General features: G+C 42.1%; 1 long non-coding RNA gene across 1 annotated transcript; it reads left to right on the top strand.

Annotated features, from left to right (window-relative positions):
* Window positions 1–1214: 1214 nt before the first annotated feature.
* Window positions 1215–11440, top strand: LOC116073791. Its single transcript, XR_004111906.1, has 3 exons — window positions 1215–1258; window positions 9533–9770; window positions 11334–11440. It is a non-coding gene; the product is annotated as an uncharacterized LOC116073791 (long non-coding RNA).
* The last annotated feature ends 7057 nt before the right edge of the window (window positions 11441–18497 follow it).

Raw genomic sequence — 18497 nt, 5'->3', positions numbered from 1 at the left:
GGGGGAGAGGGAGAGAGGGAGAGGGAGAGAGAGAGAGAGATGAGCATGACCAATAGTGAAACTACATACAACTACATACAGATTGGGGCTAGGAGCCACAGCTGTTGGAAACATGCTGTTTTGTTTGTTAAAATAGGCTTCATTGTGTCACCCAGACTGGCTTCCAACTCTTTTTGTCCTTAAAAATAAATTGTTTTATTACATTAATCATATATGTGTGAATGTTTGTCTGTGAGTGTGTGTGTGCTGAAACTCTTGGAGGTCAGAGAACACCTTGTGAGGATCAAGTCAGGTTGTCAGGCTTGGTGATGAGTGAGCACCTTCACTAGGGATGAGTCATCTCTCCAGCCTATGCCTCCACCCATCCCATTTGTGTTTTGTTTTGTTTTGTTTGAGACAGGGTCTTACTATGTAGCTAGCCCCAGGAGGCATAGACCTCACTATGTAGACCAGGCTAGCCTAAAACTCCCCGAGTTCTGCTTGCTTCTGCCTCTGTGAGCTAGGATTAAATGTGAACAGCACCACACACAGCCTTTTTATTCCATTTAAAAGTTGAATTTGAGTGTGGGAGTGGGTGGTCCCAAAAGCCATGATACACATGTGAAAGTCAGGGGGCAGCCCATGGGAGTCATCAGGCTTGACAGGAAGCACCTTCACCTGCTCACCATCTTCCTGGCTCTGCTCTTTGGATACTTTAAATTAATGCTCACATCCAAGGAAAAACAGAATTTTAGAATGTTTGTGAGTCCTACCTATGAAAACAATATAATATGAAAACATCATCCCAGAGGCCATAGTTTATTCTCATTGAACTACAGCAGTGCAAAATAGACATGTGCTGATGATAAATCAGGGATTCCGAAGTCTGGGGGAGTTTAAACTATTTGGGGATCAGTATATTACAAGTAAAGATGAAGCTGGGCAGGAGCACACACACCTCTAACGCCAGCACTGGGGAAGCAGGGGCAGGAAAATCAGGAGGTCAGGGCCAGCCTGGGATTCATGAAACCCTGTCCAAAAACAAAACAAAACAAAACAAACAAACAAAAAAGCAGCACATGAGGTATAGGAGTAGGCAGGCAAGGTTTTCATTTATTCTCTCTTGATTGCTCAACTCTGCCACTGAGCAGAATTCTGTTTCAAGGCCATTTTGTTGCAAAACCTTTCTGTGTGTTTGTAACAGTTGCTTCTGTTGTAGCCAGAAAGGCCAGTGAGGAAAAAGAAGAGAAGGGATTGGAAACGAACGCTCTGCTTTAAGGTTAATGTCTTCAGCAGGTAACTTGTTTGGGGGTATGTTTGTTTATTTGTTTTAAGAAGAACAAAACTTGAAGCGTTGGAGCCTTCACTTCACTTCAGGAAAACAAGCCTTGCTTTTACTGAAGGGTGATTCCATCAGACGCTACAGTTTCAGATAAAACTGGGAGAAGGGCAAGTAACAAATAAACAGTTTTCATCTTTATAGTCTGAGAATCATGAAGACCAAGCAGGTGACATTTGATCATCGTATACATAGTATTGGCAAGATGTGCAGCTCCACATGGTCTCTTGGAGTTTCCAGCTTGGAGAGGGGAAGAGGAGTAAGAATGGGAGGCAGGAAATCTATCCAATAAGCTAATTGTCTTCTGTCAAGGTTGTTACTGGTTGATTGAGGAAAAGAAACGTCTGTGGAATTTCCTTTGTACATGCCTATTTGTGTGGGTATATTTAGGCATCTGAATGCTCTGGTAGTGATGATCATTATTAACAGTCATTCTGTGTCAATCCACGGGTTGTTATGAGCTATGTACTTGAGAACTGGGACAACCATGCACCAGATGAATACAAGAAATGCAATGCAGGATCTGTGAAATCCTTCAGACCTTTTGTGGCTTCAATGCTAGTCTTAAAGGAGGAGACACAGACTGAGATGCAGTTGGAGTAGTGTTTGGAGTACAAGGGAGGAAGTTAACAGAACACCAAAGGTCAGGGTTTCTTCCCCCACAACCACATCCAGCATCCTGGGCTCTGGGGTGGGACTTGGTAGTGTGTTCATAGTATCTCAGTTGTGAGTAAGACAAACAAACAAACATCGAAAGGCAGAAACAGTCATTTTCATAAGCTACCATCTTGCCAGGGCTTCTGCTCAAATCCTTAACCAAGACAAATAAATAAATAAAATCCATTTTATGTTCCTCCTAAAGTAATAGATTTAAAAAAAAAAAAAAAAACATCATGTGTATGAGTGTTTGCTTGCCTGTGTGCATCATGTGCATGTGTGGTGACTGAGGGCCGAAAGAGGGTGTCGGATTCACTGGAACTGGAGTAACACGGTAGTTGTGAGTCACCAAGTGGGTGCTGAGAAGTGAACTCCAGGTTTTCTAGAAAAGCAGAGCCATCCTCTTCCTCCTTTCCCCCCACAATATAGCCTTCTTCTTTCTTTCTTTTTTTTTTTTAAGGCTCTTATGAAAAGTTTGTTAGCGGCATCTGCACAGTTCTTAGGGGGAAAAAGACACTGCAGCTTCTCATTTCAAAGAGTGAAGCTGGGCCCCAGGAATAAATAGGAAGGTTCTTCTATGTTTCCACACAAAAAATTCCTGGGAACTATAAGCTAGAAGTGGTGGGACAGTGGTCCAGTCTCACCAGTCTCTCTCCTGCTCTTCACAGATCTCAGCCTACAGCTGTGTAACATCTGGTACAAATCCTCAACGCCCAGACATCGCACTCACTTAAGCCAGGCATCTTTATTTCACAAGTCAAAGTGGCAGCAGACACAAAGCCAAGCCTTCTGTAAGGCATCTTCCCCCAAACCATAGCACATACAGATCCCTCCAGTCTCCACCGCACCCTCATTTACCCACATCAGCTTCTGGGCCAGTTACTCAAAGGCTGTGAATTTCTGTTTGAGGTCTAGAGTAGGTGTCACACAATTCTTCCATAAACTTTCTCTCCCACCCCACCACCCTGCCTTTCATTCTGACTTTTTGAGACACGGTCTCATGTATCCCAAGCTAACCTTGAACTCCAGATGAAACTAAGGCTGGCCTTAAATTGCTGATCCTCCCATCTCCACCTCTTGAGTGCTGGGGTTACAGACATATGCTGCCATACCCAGTCTGTATTGCTTCTAACCCACAGGATGTGAGAAGAAAGACTTGGGGTAGATATGATCAAGACACATTGTATATAAATATGAAATTGTCAAAGAATTAAAAAGGGATATAAAGAAGGAAGAAAGGAGGGAGGCAGGCAGGCAGGCAAGATGGAAGCATATGCTTGTAAACCTACCATTTAAGAAGTGGAAGCAGCCGGGCAGTGGTGGTGCACGCCTTTTATCCCAGCACTTGGGAGGCAGAGGCAAGCGAATTTCTGAGTTTGAGGTCAGCCTGGTCTACAGAGTGAGTTCCAGGACAGCCAGGGCTACACAGAGAAACCCTGTCTCAAAAAAACAAAACACAAAAAACAAAAAACAAAAAAAGAAGTGGAAGCAGGAGGATCATGTTGAGTTTGAGGGCAGCCTGAGCTACACAGCAAGATCCTATCACTCCTACTAAAACGGGAAGAGAAATAAACTGTTGGCTTCCTCAGAATCCTACTGTAGTGCTTACAAGAGGATCCAGTGGGTAAAGGTGACTGGTGTCAAGCCTGACAACATTGGTTCAGTCCCCACAAACCTACAAGATGGAAGGAGAGACCCAACTCCTGAAAACTATTCTCTCTCTCTCTCTCTCTCTCTCTCTCTCTCACACACACACACACACACACACACACACACACACACACACACACAAGTTCTTTTAAAAGTTCAAACATTATTTCTACTCCAGAAATGACCAGGCCCCTTTGCCACATAGAAGCCTTTCTTCTCTTGTCAGAACACTCAGGCATACCCTTGACACCAAGACTTAACCCTTCAGCCACTAAAACCCCTCCAGAACAGGTGTGTGCTACCTCTTGGAAATTCCCATAGTGTTTTTTCACTTTCATTAGCGATGGTAAAGTCATCATAGACACAGAAACTCTTTTTAAACATTTAGTGTCATATGTGAAATTCCTAAAGAACAAACAAAAATATTGTCTGTACATAAATATCCTGTAAGTATCTACATCCCTGAACCACATCAGCACATGAGTTAAGTAGTTGCAATCGTGTTCAGCAAGCTTGGTTCTTCTAAACGTGTTAACCACTGCTGTTGGCTTTTTTTTTTTTTTCTAAGGAGGCCTCACTTCTTAGGCCACTGGTGACTTATGAAATTTCAAAGTGTTTTTTTTTTCCCTCCTTCACAGTTTTGATTCTGACATGAAATTGAAATAACTGGCACCATGTGTGCCAGGCTGATATACTGAAAATTATCCCTGAGGCCCCACACATGGGTCGTGATAACTGCAGTGTGCTGCCATTAGAAAGGCTTATCTGACCTTCTGGGACGTTTTGTAAACACTGTATATCCGCTTAAGCCAGCCCACAAGAGGAACGGTTCCAAGTCTTCTCCCTTCCTACATACATAGGATTTTTTTTTCACTGTGGAAACTTCAAGAAGGACTTTTTTTTTTTTCAAGCAAAACCCTGTCTGCAGTACTTGTGGGTAAATTGTGAGGTTTCTTGTAAATGTCACAAGCCAGTGGCTAACAGTTCAGTAATATGGTTTTCCTGACTGCCCCAAAGTGAGCTCAGACAATCATAGTCTCATGATCTATTGAGCAGGTTTCATCGTTGAACTGGGGACTCTATTTTAGAATGATTAGGTAAAACTAAGGCCTCAGAATGACCTGAATTTTAGAGCAACATAAGATTATAGAATTAAAAAAACAACAAAACAAAACAACAGCAGCAGCAACAACAACAATAACCCTTTCCCATATACGAGTCTGTCTAGGGTTCTTTTTTGCTTGTCTCTGTGTTGAAAACACCATATTCCCAAGTAGTTCAGACTGACCTTGAACTTTCACCCCTCCTGCCTTAGCCTCCTGCAAGCTGAGATTACAGGCCCGAGGCTGGACTTCCTGAGTGCTTGACCAACCTAGAATGATGACTTGACATTTGTTAAACTACAAATTAAGATTAAAATTGGGCGTAGGGGTATCTGAGGGTGTAGCTCAGTTGGTAGAGAGCTTGCCTAGCATGCAGAAACCTTAGGTCAGATCCAAAACACTTGCATAATATCAAGTTTGATGGTGCACATCTGTTATTTCAACACTCAGGAGGTGGATGCTACAGGATCAGAAGTTCAAGGTCATCCTCAGCTACATAATCTGAGGCCAGAATAGACTACATGAAAATGTGTCTGAGAGGGGGAAGGGGAGGCAGGAAGATACACACACCATACTACACACACACACACACACACACACACACACACACACACAGAGGGAGGGAGGGAGAGAGAGAGAGAGGTTGGTTTATTAGCAGTTTAATGGAAATTCACTCACCAAATCCACTGTCATCAACACATTTGAGTCTTCCCTGTGTAGCACTGGGAATGGAAGAGTCACATACACCATTGTCCCATAGCTATGTGATGCAAATAACTGTCTCCCTACATAAAAGGACCAAAGGCTAGTGTGAATTTGACCTGAAAAGTGAAGAATTTCCTGCATTTGTGGCTATGGTTTCATAGCACAAAGAAAAGTGGAGGTTTAGTATGCAGTCTGTCCCAGTTATTTTGAGAAATAGGGAAAACTAGTCTGGCTTTGTGGTCCAAATTATTTGGTTTGGGCCAGACTCTTTGGATCCAGTCCCTCACATTCTTCATCCAGTCTCCTACATTCTTTCAATACCGCTGTAAAAAAAAAAAAAAAAAAAAAGTGGCAATGTGTTCTATCTTACTGAAGATTTCCATCAAGGAAAAAAATAAGAAGGGACTGAAGATGAAGATGTGGCAAAGGAAGAAAGAAAGGAAGAAAGAAAGAAAGAAAGAAAGAAAGAAAGAAAGAAAGAAAGGAAGAAAGAAAGGAAGAAAGAAAGAAAGGGGAAGGAGGGAGGGAAAAGGCAAAGGAAGAAAGGAGGGAGGAAGAAAGGAAAGAAAAAAAGGGAATAAAGATATAAGTATTTAGTGTGGTTTTCACAAGGGTAAGCAAGCAAGGTTCCTTCCCCTGTGTTGAAGCAAACACACTCCTTCAAGTCCCAGGAGACAGAACTTGGGTTTTCATTTTGTTTCACAGAAGGAAAAATGTTACTTAGAACTTTATCTTCATGTTGAAGACCATCAGAGAAGAGGACCTGGAATTCAGCTTTTGTAAATATGTCTCAGCTTAGCCTAACATTTATAACTCAGATTATTCTCCGGGCACTGGCTTGGTTCCAAAACCCAGGCATCCCATACAACTCTGAATTAGAAGTCTCAGAAGACAGCAACAACAAAAGGCCCAAACCAGCTTCTCTTAATTACACTGCACTTCATACAAAAGCTCTTGCTAATGTTAGCTCTGGGATGGCAAAATAGCTTGATGAGAAGGGAAGGAAAAAAAAAAAGGTTCAGGGACTCATGCAAGTTCAGCCACTTCTCTGTTGACCTTCATCTGTTTGGCAGATATAAGGCACACAGAAGTATGGCACATTAAAATGGAAATAAATGTGATGTGTGCATATAAAGGATGACTTTTTTCATATGCTGCTGTATATTAGAAAGTTGAAAACGTTGTCCTTTTCTTTTGAGACATGGCCAGGGCTTTCTGCTAGCTAGACAAGCATTTACCAGCTGAGCTAGCAACAAGCCAGGCTGGAAGATCTTATTAGATAAGTAACGATAAAGACATGGAGAGTGAATTGGGAAATCACGCAGCATGCACAGGCAGCCTCCGTGTAGTTTGACCCAAAAATAGAGCAAGTGATGAGGAAACTGGGCTCCAGAGTAGTTACAGACTACCCAAGTACACAGCAGGAGAGAGTCCGAGAATAGGCACCGAGCTCCAGCCGGCCTCCTTACTTAATATGTTCTTCACATACCACGGTCAAGGCAATATTCTAACCACCACTATGCTTTCTTTAAAATAATCTACTGTATATTATCCATGAAGTAATTGCCTCAGCAAACACTTCTTGGATACCTAATGTCTGAAGACATAATTGGACAGGTCTGCAGGCCTAAAGTGATATGATTGTAATTTTTTTTTTTCTTTCAAGACAAGGTTTCTCTGTATAGCCCTGGCTGTCCTGGAACTCACTCTGTAGACCAGGCTGGCCTCGAACTCAGAAATCCACCTGCCTCTACCTCCCAAGTGCTGGGATTCAAGGTGTGTGCCACCACCTCCCGGCCGATTATAATTTTTTTTTTCAAGTTAGGAGCAGGTATAATATGGGACTAAGGCTGACTCTCCTTCCCTTGCTTGGATTTCACTGAATTTGTTTCCATCTAAATGCTACAAATAACAGAATTGATCCACAAATAATGGGTGTCTACACAGTTTTTCTGCATGATAGAAACGTCAAGTCTTAGCGGTCACTATTTGTGTGGTTTGTCCACAAACACTCTTAGATTTGAGCAAGGATGGCAGGATGATGGGAGATCTCAACCGTTCACTCTTGAGCTGATGTTTGGCCTTGTCTGGCGTCAATGGGAGGGGAGGCCCTGGGTCCTGTGAAGGCTTGATGGCATAGCATAGGGGAATGCTAGAGTGGTGGGGCAGGAGTGGGTGGATGGGTGGGGGAGCACCCTCGAGGAGGCAGGTTGGTGGTTGTGGGGGGGGTTGGAGGGGAAATCGGGAAGGAGGATAACATTTGAAATGTAAACAAACAAAATAACCCATAAAAAAATTAATAAACAAACACTCCTTTGGCCAGTGAGATAGCTCAGTGAGTAAAAGCACTCGCTGCCTAGCCTGAGAACCAGAGCTGCAGCCCTAGACCCACATAGAGGAAGGAAATAACGGACTCCTGAAAGCTGTCCTCTGACCACCGACTCCCGTCCCTCCCCCACACATATGCTCTGTGAAACCTATCATAAATGCACATGAATGCAATGAAATTTTCTTTTAAAAAAAACAAACTTGCTAGCACTGTAGCACAAGACTCACTTCCCTTTTGCTTATCAACCACCAAAAGACGTTTCCCCTTGGTCCTTGTTATGTTTTATCGTAACTATGGAAACGTAGCTCTTTCTATCCGACTGAGGCGCATTATTCTGTTTCCATGTAGTCATCTTCTGAGAAATATTTTAAACACTGTGGTCACTAGTCGGTCTTTGGGTTGCTTTGGTATATCCACTTGAACCTATTGGCATTTTAGCACGTTAGTGTCTTTCATGAGGGGTTAGATTTGGTACCACGGGCTCTCTCTAATTCAATCACTTTGGTCCTATTTAAAGGTTTGGTAGCAGAAAGAAAAATGTAATTATCATTCAAACAAGATAGGACATCAGATTTACATGCATTTATTTATAAACTTATATTTCTATATATTGTCATGTATGTCAAATTGAGGTTTGAGAGTTCTGTTCCTGGCATATGGCAGGCTGGAAATTCACACTGTACCTCCACTGGCAACGATCGAGAAGATTAAATTAAAAAAAATCCTAGGGACTGGAGAGACTGTTCAGTGGTTAGCCAAGTAGAATTTGCTTATTTTCGTGCGTGCGTGTGTGTGTGTGTGTGTGTGTGTGTGTGTGTGAGTGTGTGTGTGTGTGTGTGAGTGTGTGTGTGTGTGTGTGTGTGCACGCACATACACTTGTGTGAATTCTTGTGCAATGAGTACACAGAGCAGCTTGAAGAGGACAGGAGAAGGCATTACGTTCCCTGAAACTGAAGGTTCAGGAATTTATGAGCAGCCCCATGGCTGCTGGGAATTCAGGACCCAAGTTCTCCGCAAAAGCAGCCATTGCTCTTAACCATTGAGCCATCTCTCCTACCACATTAAAGAAAAATTAACACATTTATTTTATTTATGTATTTGCTTGTGTGTGGGGGTGGGTGGGTGTGCATGCATATGTCTTTGGATGTCTGTGGAAGCCAGAAGAAGATATTGAATCCCCTGTAGCTGAAGTTGTAAGCAGGTGTGAGCTTTCTGACACAGATGCGGAGATCTAAACTCAAACCCTCTGGAAAAGCAGCAAATTCTTAACTGCTGAGTCATCTCTCCAGCCCCCTTAATTCTTTTTTTAAATTGAATTTATTCCTTGATAATTTCATGTATATAATGCATACTGATCCCACTCGTCCTCTATCCTCTCCTGTGCGTGCCCCTTCCCACTCCATCAACCTGCCTTCCTCAGTCCCTTCCTGTTTGCATGCTACGGCATGCTCTGTCATATAGCTATGTGTGCAACCTGGCTTCTTTGCTGGACTGGAAGTACAGGAACATAGAAGCCGCAAGGGTCTGTTTTATTTTTGTCATCTTCCATAATACCTGGCAAGACACGTGAATGCTTATTTGCGCTCGGCAAACGTCTGCTGAATCTGAAAATAGGGCATAGGGATGCTTTTCTTGCTCATGACAGAAGGCTTCTTGGATGATAGCTTGGGGCCATTTCCAGCTTTTACATGGATGATTGTGAAGCACTGGTGGGGAATGCTGGATATAGTAAATGGGGGGAAATGACTCAAGCTATTTGCCCATTAACAGAGAGAGGAAAAGAAGAATACCTGGAGAGATCAGAGCCCGTTTGGAGGCAGAGATGAAGAGAAAAACTGATGGTTCGAGAACGGAACGAGCTGGCCAGGAGCACACATGTTATTCACGTCTAGTGATGAGGAAAAAGTTCTTTTCTTAACTGCTTTTATAAAAGACCACACATCCCCACGTACAGCTGGTGTGATTTGAACCTGATCTTGAGAGATTCCCTGAGGACATGAACCAGAAGGTGAGCTGGCTTTTTTAAAATGCAGTTAACCATCCCCCAAGCACAACTTTAAGTAGAAGAAGACAGATGCAGAACATTATATACTGTCTGGTACTGCTAGTGTGGAGTTCAAAGCCAAGCAAAACGAATTTGTAGTTTTAGAAGTCAAAATGGAGTTAGCCTTGGAAGATGCTGATCCACAACTGGAACAGAGAGCCTTCAGAGGCTTGGGGAACATTCGATATTTAGATCTGAATGGTGGTGAAAAGTTATATCACAATTCCTTAAAAAAGCAAAAACGGCCAGACAGCAGTGGCACATGTCCTTAATCCTAGCACTCTATAGGCAGTGGAAGGCAGATCTCTGAGTTTAAGGGCAGCCTGGTTTACAGAATACGTTCCAGGATAGCAAAGGATACACAGAGAAACTCTGTCTCAAAGAAAAAAAAAATGGTGGGAAGATTGCTAGGTTGACAAAGTGTTTGCCTTACAAGATAGAGGACTTGATTTTGAGCACCTTAGCCTGGTGTGGTGGTGCTTATAATCCCAACACTGGAGATTCAGAGAAGGCTGGGTTTCTAGGGCCAGCTTGCCAACTAACCTAGCCTACTTGATGAGTTTCAGGATAGGTGAGAAGCCCTGTCTAAAAAGACAGGAAAAAAAAAACCCAAAACAAAACAACAACAGCAACAAAATAAGTACACCTGTGTCCATATGCATGCATACACACAATCACCTGCACACAATCATGAGTGCGTGCACACACACACAAAATTTTCTCTGCCTTTTGGCTAAAATCAAGTATAAAGAAGAATAGAGGGCTGGAGAGATGGCTCAGCGGTTAAGAGCACTGACTGCTCTTCTAGAGGTCCTGAGTTCAAATCCCAGTAATCACCTGGTGGCTCACAACTCTCCGTAATGAGATCTGATGCCCTCTTCTGGGGTGTCTGAAGACAGCTACAGTGTACTTACATATAATAAAGAAATAAATCTTTAAAAAAGAAGAAGAATAGAGGAAGAAGAAGAGGAGGAGGAAGGGAAGAAAGAGGAGGAGGAAGGAGAGGTAGCAGTAGTGGGCATGGTCATACACACCTGTAATCCTAGCACTTGAGAGATGGAGACAGAGAATTGTGGGTTTGCTATACAGGAGTTTCAGGTCAACCTGGGCTAGAGTGAGAGGCTGGCCTTTAATCCGAGCACTCAGAAGGCAGAGGCAGGTGGATCTCTGTGAGTTTGAGGTCAGCCTTGTCTACAGAGCAAGTTTCAGGACAGCCATGACTATGTAGAGAGAGACTCTGTCTCCAAAAGTAAAAATAAACAAGTCAAAAGAAGTCCTGTTGTGCCTTCACTGGCTGACAAGCAGGTACCTGGCAGATCGAAGCTGGGCGGCATGCTTCCTGTGAAAATCAGACACACGTTTTAAAATCCCAGCATTCTCTCTGGGAACCTGTGACCAGATGGTTCTCATAAATAATGCATCAAAATATGGTGAGGACTAGGAGGATTCACAATATGTGACAAAGAGAAAACAACCAATGATCACATGGCCGACTCTTCCTGACTTTCATTGCTATTTTTTTGGAAGCACCCAGATCACCCACTGGAAAGAACCACACAATAAGAGTGGAGTCAGCACACATGAGGAGACTCGGGCTGCAGAACCTTGAATAACTCAGCCATTCTGGAAATCTGATGCTCCCTTGGTTAGACGGAAAAATATTTTATCTGGTCGAAGATATAGAGCATGATCTAAGACTCTTTCCAGCTCTTAAATGTTCTGGCTTATGGGAACTGAAACTATGAAGAACAATTGTGGTTAAGATGTTCATATTATTGGAGTGGGGTGGGGGAAATAGGCACTCCTGAGATCTGTAATAAAAGCCAACAAGCAATGTAGGTGGGGATACCAGATATTAAAGACTCAGAAAACATCTTTCCAAATATTCTGAGTTACGGGAAACCATTTGCTGTTGTTCCTTGGAGATTGCCTTAGTGCCTAGCAAGGACTTTACCTAGTTTTGCACAGAAAGGAGGAAGGGAGGGAGGAAGAAAGGAATGAAATAAAAGAAGAAAAAGGAGGGTTATGATGTAGTTCCGTTGGTAGAATGCTTGCCTAGCATGCAGAAAGCCCTGGGTTCTATCATAGCAGCACATAAATCTACCATATTTAGTGAATGCCTATAATCCCAGCACTCAAGAGGTAAAGTCAGGAGAATCTAGAGTTCGAAGTCACCATTGGCTACATAGTGAGCTTGAGGTCAGCCTGGATTATAGAAAATCCTATTTCAAAAAATAGGAAAAAGGAAGGAGCCAGAGAGTTAGTTCAGCAGTTCAGAGAGTGTGCTGCTCTTCCAGAGGACATAAGCTAAACTCCCAGCACCCATGCCAGGTGGCTCAGAGTTGCCTGTAACTCCAGCTCAAGGGGAACTGACACCGTTGGCCTCTTTGGTCACCTTTACTTGAATGAGCATACCCCACCACCGCCACACACACACATACACTTAATTAAAAATAATATATGTATGCATTTTTTATAAAGCTGAGAGAAGACTGGTGAGATTGTTCAGGGGGAAAATTGCCAAGGCTGGGGACCAGGGATCCCCATGGCAGAAGGAGAGAACTGACTCCTGAAAGATGTCTTCTGGTCTCTACATGTGTACTGTAGCATGCACAGTCTCTCTCTGTATCTCTATGTCTCTGTCTCTGTCTCTGTCTCTGTCTCTCTCTCTCTCTCTCTCCCCCCCTCTTTCTCTCTCTCTCTCTCACACACACACGAATATTCATAAAACACACACACATGCACACACATACATGCAATTAATTAACATTAAAAAGGCAAAATGAGTGGAGGAAAAACAAGGGAATAATTTTAGTTTTCAGCTTTCCCTTTATGGCTCACATCTATGGGAGAGTAAATCCACTGTGAGAAGAAAAGAGATATTTTGTAGAATATGGAGCAGTGAGGGAGCTCTATTTGGTTCAAATCCATGTAGAAGGTCAAATACCCAGGACTATCCCTGCTTTCAGCACCAACCAGGGAGAATCATCTCCATTTTTCCTAAAGTCACAGGACTGGAAGAAGACTGAGTCAAAACCAGATTTCAGCCTTCCAGCTGCCTTATTCCCACTGTAGCATGCTGCCCCTGGTGGTTCCTCATGGAATGGCCTGAACTCTGTGGAAGAGGCAGGAAGGACATTCACTGGCCTGTGTTTTAAAAGCATTTATGGAAGCAGAAAGCTACTGGAAACTGAAGTCGCACATCTAAGTGGCTGTGTGATCTTGGGAAGTCATTGGAATTCTCTGAGCTGCAATTTCCTCGACTGAAAGTAGCACCTCTCACTGTCACTGAAGTGGAGAGCAATGGAAAGAACTGCATCTGCATATACACATGCACACCACACACACATACACACATACACACTCATACATGCGCACCACATGCCAAATAAATAAACTAAAAGAAACTGGAAGTTCAGGAAGATGGCTTAGTGGGTAAAAGCTGGCTGCAGTGGTGTGAACCTGTGATCCAGAATCCCTATGGTGAGAGAAGTAGGGATAAGAGAATCACCTAAAAGCTTACCCTGACCTAGTCTGGGCTATGCAGTACAGCAGGACAAGCAGGAGAGACCTTGCCTCAAAAGGGTGGGATTGGAGAAATGACTCCCTGAAATTTGTCCTCTGACCTTGACACACACTGCAGTGGCATGCATGTGTCTGCATGTACACAGATGCACATGAAAAATAATAAATTTAGAACACTTTTTAAGATTGGAGAAAGGCAGCCATGCTTAGTGAATACAGAACGAAAGCTCTCTGTGCATTTGTGCATGATAGCGGCTGAGCATGGGTACTGTCCACATAACCCAATGACCCTGTAGCAGCAATGTCCTTTGTTACAGCAATCCAACATGATTACTAGGAATAGAAAACCCCCTAATGAGTGGATAGTGGTTGTAAAAAGAACCTCTCAGCCAAATCTCTGGATCTCCCTTCACATTTTGAATTATCAATCTTTGAAAATATGTGAACTCAATGGGTAAAATCCATTTCTTATTGTTCTTCAATTTGTGCTTTCCTGATTATAAGTGAAGCTTAGCTACTTTTTCTCTCTGTCATGAAAATATAAACGCCAATGCTTTAGGGAAGACTGACGGACATGCCCACTGGCATGCAAACATGCCCACCACACACAGATCCACACACACTTACAAAAATAAATAAAAATAAAGGAAAATGGAACCAGCAAGATGGTCCCATGGGTAAAAGTACTAGCCATACAAACTTGACAAACTTAAAATCTATTTGGTAAAATTTTAAGGGAAGATACTTTTAAAAACTTATCTATCTCTATATATTTATGTGTGCACTTGAGTATGCGTGCACCATGTGCATGCAGGCTAGAAAAGTGACTCGGTATTAGAAATCCTAATACCTCCTTCAAAGAAGATGCTCATGCATAGAGGTACATAGAGGCAGGAGCAACCTTTTCACTGTAGCCTCCATGGACAGGTGAGATCAGAGAAATTGCAATATGAAAATCATACCAAACCTTAACCATTGAAATGTAGTAGAGTGTCAACAAGAGAGAAAAAAAAAGTTGCAGAACTGTGTGGACAATATAACACAATGTAAAAGTGAAAAAGTAAAACTACATTTTTACATGCATATCTATACATGCAAGTAATATGCAAATAAATTAATTGCAAGTTATATAAACCAATGGCAACTTATATTAGGGGAAGGGGACCATCTGAACACGTGGCAAAGAGAGGCCTTGTTATTTCTATATTGTCTGAATGTTTAAGTATTATTTTAATTTACATGTATGCGTATATATAAACGTATGCCAAGTGTATATATGCAGGCCAGAAGAGGGCATTAGATTTTCTAGAGCTGGAGTTATAGGAGGTTGTGAACTACCCAACATGTGTGCTGGAAAGTAAAGAGCAGATCGTGCTCTGAACTGCTGAGCCATCTCTCTGGCCTCTGTCTAAATCTTCAAAACAAGAATGTATTTGTGTATTACTTGGCCTGTGAAATTTAAAATATAATAAGAAATGAATAAGGACTAAGGATGGAAGTCAATGGTAGAGCCCTTGTAGAGCATGCATGAGCATATGTTTGATACATAGCAACACAAAAAAAGAGCACTTTGTAGGCATGGTGTCATATTCTTGTAATCATGAGGCTGAAGCAAGGCAATCTCAAGTTCTAGACCAGCCTGGTTTACAGAGTGAAACTCTAATGGAAATGAGCAACCAAGCAAATGATACTGAACCTTAAGCTATAAAGTCTAAAGCAGATGGGGCTGGAAAGATGCTGAGTGGTTAGAGCTCTGGATGCTCTTGTAAAGCAGGATTTCCAGTACCTACCTGGCAGCTCAAAACTGCCTGTAGCTCCTGTTCCAGAGGATCTGATGCCCTCTTCTGATCTCTGTGGGCACTGGGAACATATGTGCTGCACAAATATCATGCAGGCCAAGAATCTATATACATAAAAAATTAAAAACTTTTCACAAAAAAATCTAAAACAAAGGATATTATTTCTATTTGAGGAACAACATATAAGTTATAGAAATGCTTTGGATTTTCTAAAATTACAAAGTAAGAGTGAGTCCAGCTGCCAGGCCTGCTGGCACACAACTTTGATTCCAGCACTGGGGAGGCTGAGGTAGAGTATGTGAATTTACAAAATGGTCTACATAATGAGTTCCAAGCTAATCAGGGCTATGCAATAAGACCCTGTCAAAAGAAAAAACAAAAACCAAAAAAAGAGGCATCCAGCTACTGCTTGAATTGAGATTATAACCTGTCATTTACTTGTGAAAATGTAGTTAAGAATCAAAGTCAACCAAAAATATATGGATATTTGACATTAGGTAGAAATTGACTGATTTTTATTTTCCTATTTTTGTCAAGCTAGAAAATATACAGAGGTTGAGGCTTGTCTTTTATGTCATTGGTTTCTAGTTACTTAAATAATTGATGTGTCCTTTATTAATATTTTACACTGACCAGGATTGGCAAGATGTATCATTGTAAAAGTGCTTGTCATGCAAGTTTGGAAACCCAACTTCAGTCACCAGAATCCACATAAAAAGGTAGACAGAGAGAGCTGACTCCTGAAAGTTGGCCTCTGACCTCCAAACTCAGTGGCACAATTCCCACACACATGCATCCTGCAGTCAAACAACCACACACACATACACACACACACACACACACACACACACACACACACACACATTTTACCTTGACCAGAATCACTTCAATGAGATGGACCATCTGTCTCTGCATGGTTTTTATCCTCTTATTACAAAATACCATATGTTTAAAGTAGAGAGTAAGCATAGCAAGTTATAAAGGAGCAATGCAATCCTATCATCAGTTTGAATTTGCAGGAACACCCCCCCCATTTTCCATATGGATATTCATGGAGTTTAGGTTAATACTATACAGTTTGTGCCCTTGCTTTTTTTTCAATTTATGTTTTATTATAAGCATTTCTATATATCATCAAAGACCCTTTTGTGATATGTGTGTATATGTGTGTAAGTGGTGTCTGGATGTGTGCCCATGAGTGGGGTATACCATCTCATGCAAACACAATGTAGACCTCAGAGGTTAATGACTGGTTTCTTCTTGAGTCTCCTTTCCATGACATTTTTTTGAGACAAGGTCTCATCAGTCACACTGATTAGCAGAGCAGAAAACCTGGTGAAACAGGCTTGAAAAAAAATATGTATTCATCAGTGTGTGCTACATGCCATGTTGCAAGGTCGCGGACAACTTACTGTCACTGGTTCTCTCCTTTCTTAGGGATTGAACTCAGATCATTAGAGTTGGTGACAAGAACCATTACCCACTGAGTCTTCTTGCTGCAACTTTTTATTACTTTGTTTTGTTTTGTTGATACAGGATGTCACGTAGCCCAGGCTTGACTTGGACTGTAGCCCAAAATGGGTTGAGCTAGTACTGGGATTATGAGGTGTTGGGTATGGAACCCAGGGCTTACAATTACTTTGTAATTTTAGAAAATCCAAAGCATTTCTATAACTTATATGTTGTTCCTCAAATAGAAATAATATCCTTTGTTTTAGATTTTTTTGTGAAAAGTTTTTAATTTTTTATGTATATAGATTCTTGGCCTGCATGATATTTGTGCAGCACATATGTTCCCAGTGCCCACAGAGATCAGAAGAGGGCATCAGATCCTCTGGAACAGGAGCTACAGGCAGTTTTGATTGTCTAGGAAGCGTTCTAGACAATCACCCTACCAACTAAGCTACATTCCTAGCTGGAGACCGGTTCTTCAGGGTGCAATCTGTTTTGGAAAATATTCAGTTTCCCCTCTTTTCTAGTATCTGCCTGTCTGATGTCCCTTATAGGCAAAGGATTCTTCCACAGACCATCTAAACAAAAGTCATACATGACGCTGATGAACATGTTCATACATATGTATGATTTATAAACCTGAAGTTCACGGTGAAAGAAAAGACTTGTGAGAGAGACCCCTCTGAGTGACGTCTGTGCGCAGGAGAAGGTCCCGCTGTGGCTAGGTGCAGAGAGACAGCATGGCATGGCTTAGAGGTGTCAGCTCATATATAGACCACAGATAAACCCTGTCTCAGGACACCAGGAGTGATGTACCACCATTCCTATCAAGGTCTTAGTACTTGAATATTAGAAAACTGCGGATACCATCTTCCTCCTTCCATTTCTTAGGAGAACAGTTTGTAGGTGCGTGGGATGTGAACAGGAGAAATGATCCACAATGACACCTATGTCTCGAATGAGAACCATCCACTAGCACCCATGTTTGCTAGAATCATGAGTCAACCGTATTCACAATAAGCGGCAAGCAACCCATTTCCATTTTCTTATAAAATAACGAGACACCTAGTGGTCACAACATGAAATGTATTTCTGGAAAATAAAGATCCAGTTACTATCCTGGTCCTGGAAAATACTCACCACCCCAATGTTTAATTTGACAAAAGTAATTATGTACTTCTTGGTGTGCCAGGGTATTTTGTATCCCAGGTTGCTCTCAAACTAGTTAAATGTGACTTTGAACTTTTAATCCTCTTGCCTCTATCCCCTGAGTGCTGGGATTACAAGGATGTGCTACCATGGTCAGTTTATGTGGTACAGGTATGGAACTCAGGGCTTCCTGCTCACTAGCAAGCACTCTGCTAACTGTGTTACATCCCAAGTTTCCAAATGGATTATTGTTAGAGAATTACCCAGAGCCAGGATCAGACCAACCACTGAGCCATGTTAGATAAGCGTAAGACACTTTGTTTATTATATTTCACAGCACTCCATAGTTTTCAAAGACCTTTCAACACTGCACCTCTTTTCTGTACAATAAATACAACAAAGCTGGAGATAGTGATCAGCGGGAAGCGCTTGCATTTCTTGCATTACATCAGAGCTCAGTTCCTCGCACCCACATCGGGTGGCTCACAGCTGCTATATTCAGCTCCAGAGATCTAATGCCCTATTCTGAACTTCACAGGCACCTGCACACATGTGACATGTACACACAGAAACATACACACTTGCACCTTCACACATGCAGCATATACACACAGATACACACACATTTTTTAAAAACTAAAGTTAGATAAATACAATAGTATTTCCTTATAGGTTGAAGCTCTCCAAGGGAAGAGTTCACAGCACTCTCCCCCAAAACTGGCTCTGTGTCCAATACATAAAGACTAGGTGCTGGGTAGTAGTTTGA

The sequence above is a fragment of the Mastomys coucha genome, unplaced genomic scaffold (assembly GCF_008632895.1).
Source record: "Mastomys coucha isolate ucsf_1 unplaced genomic scaffold, UCSF_Mcou_1 pScaffold23, whole genome shotgun sequence".
NCBI lineage: Eukaryota > Metazoa > Chordata > Mammalia > Rodentia > Muridae > Mastomys > Mastomys coucha.
This window is presented reverse-complemented; position numbering and strand designations above follow the sequence as displayed.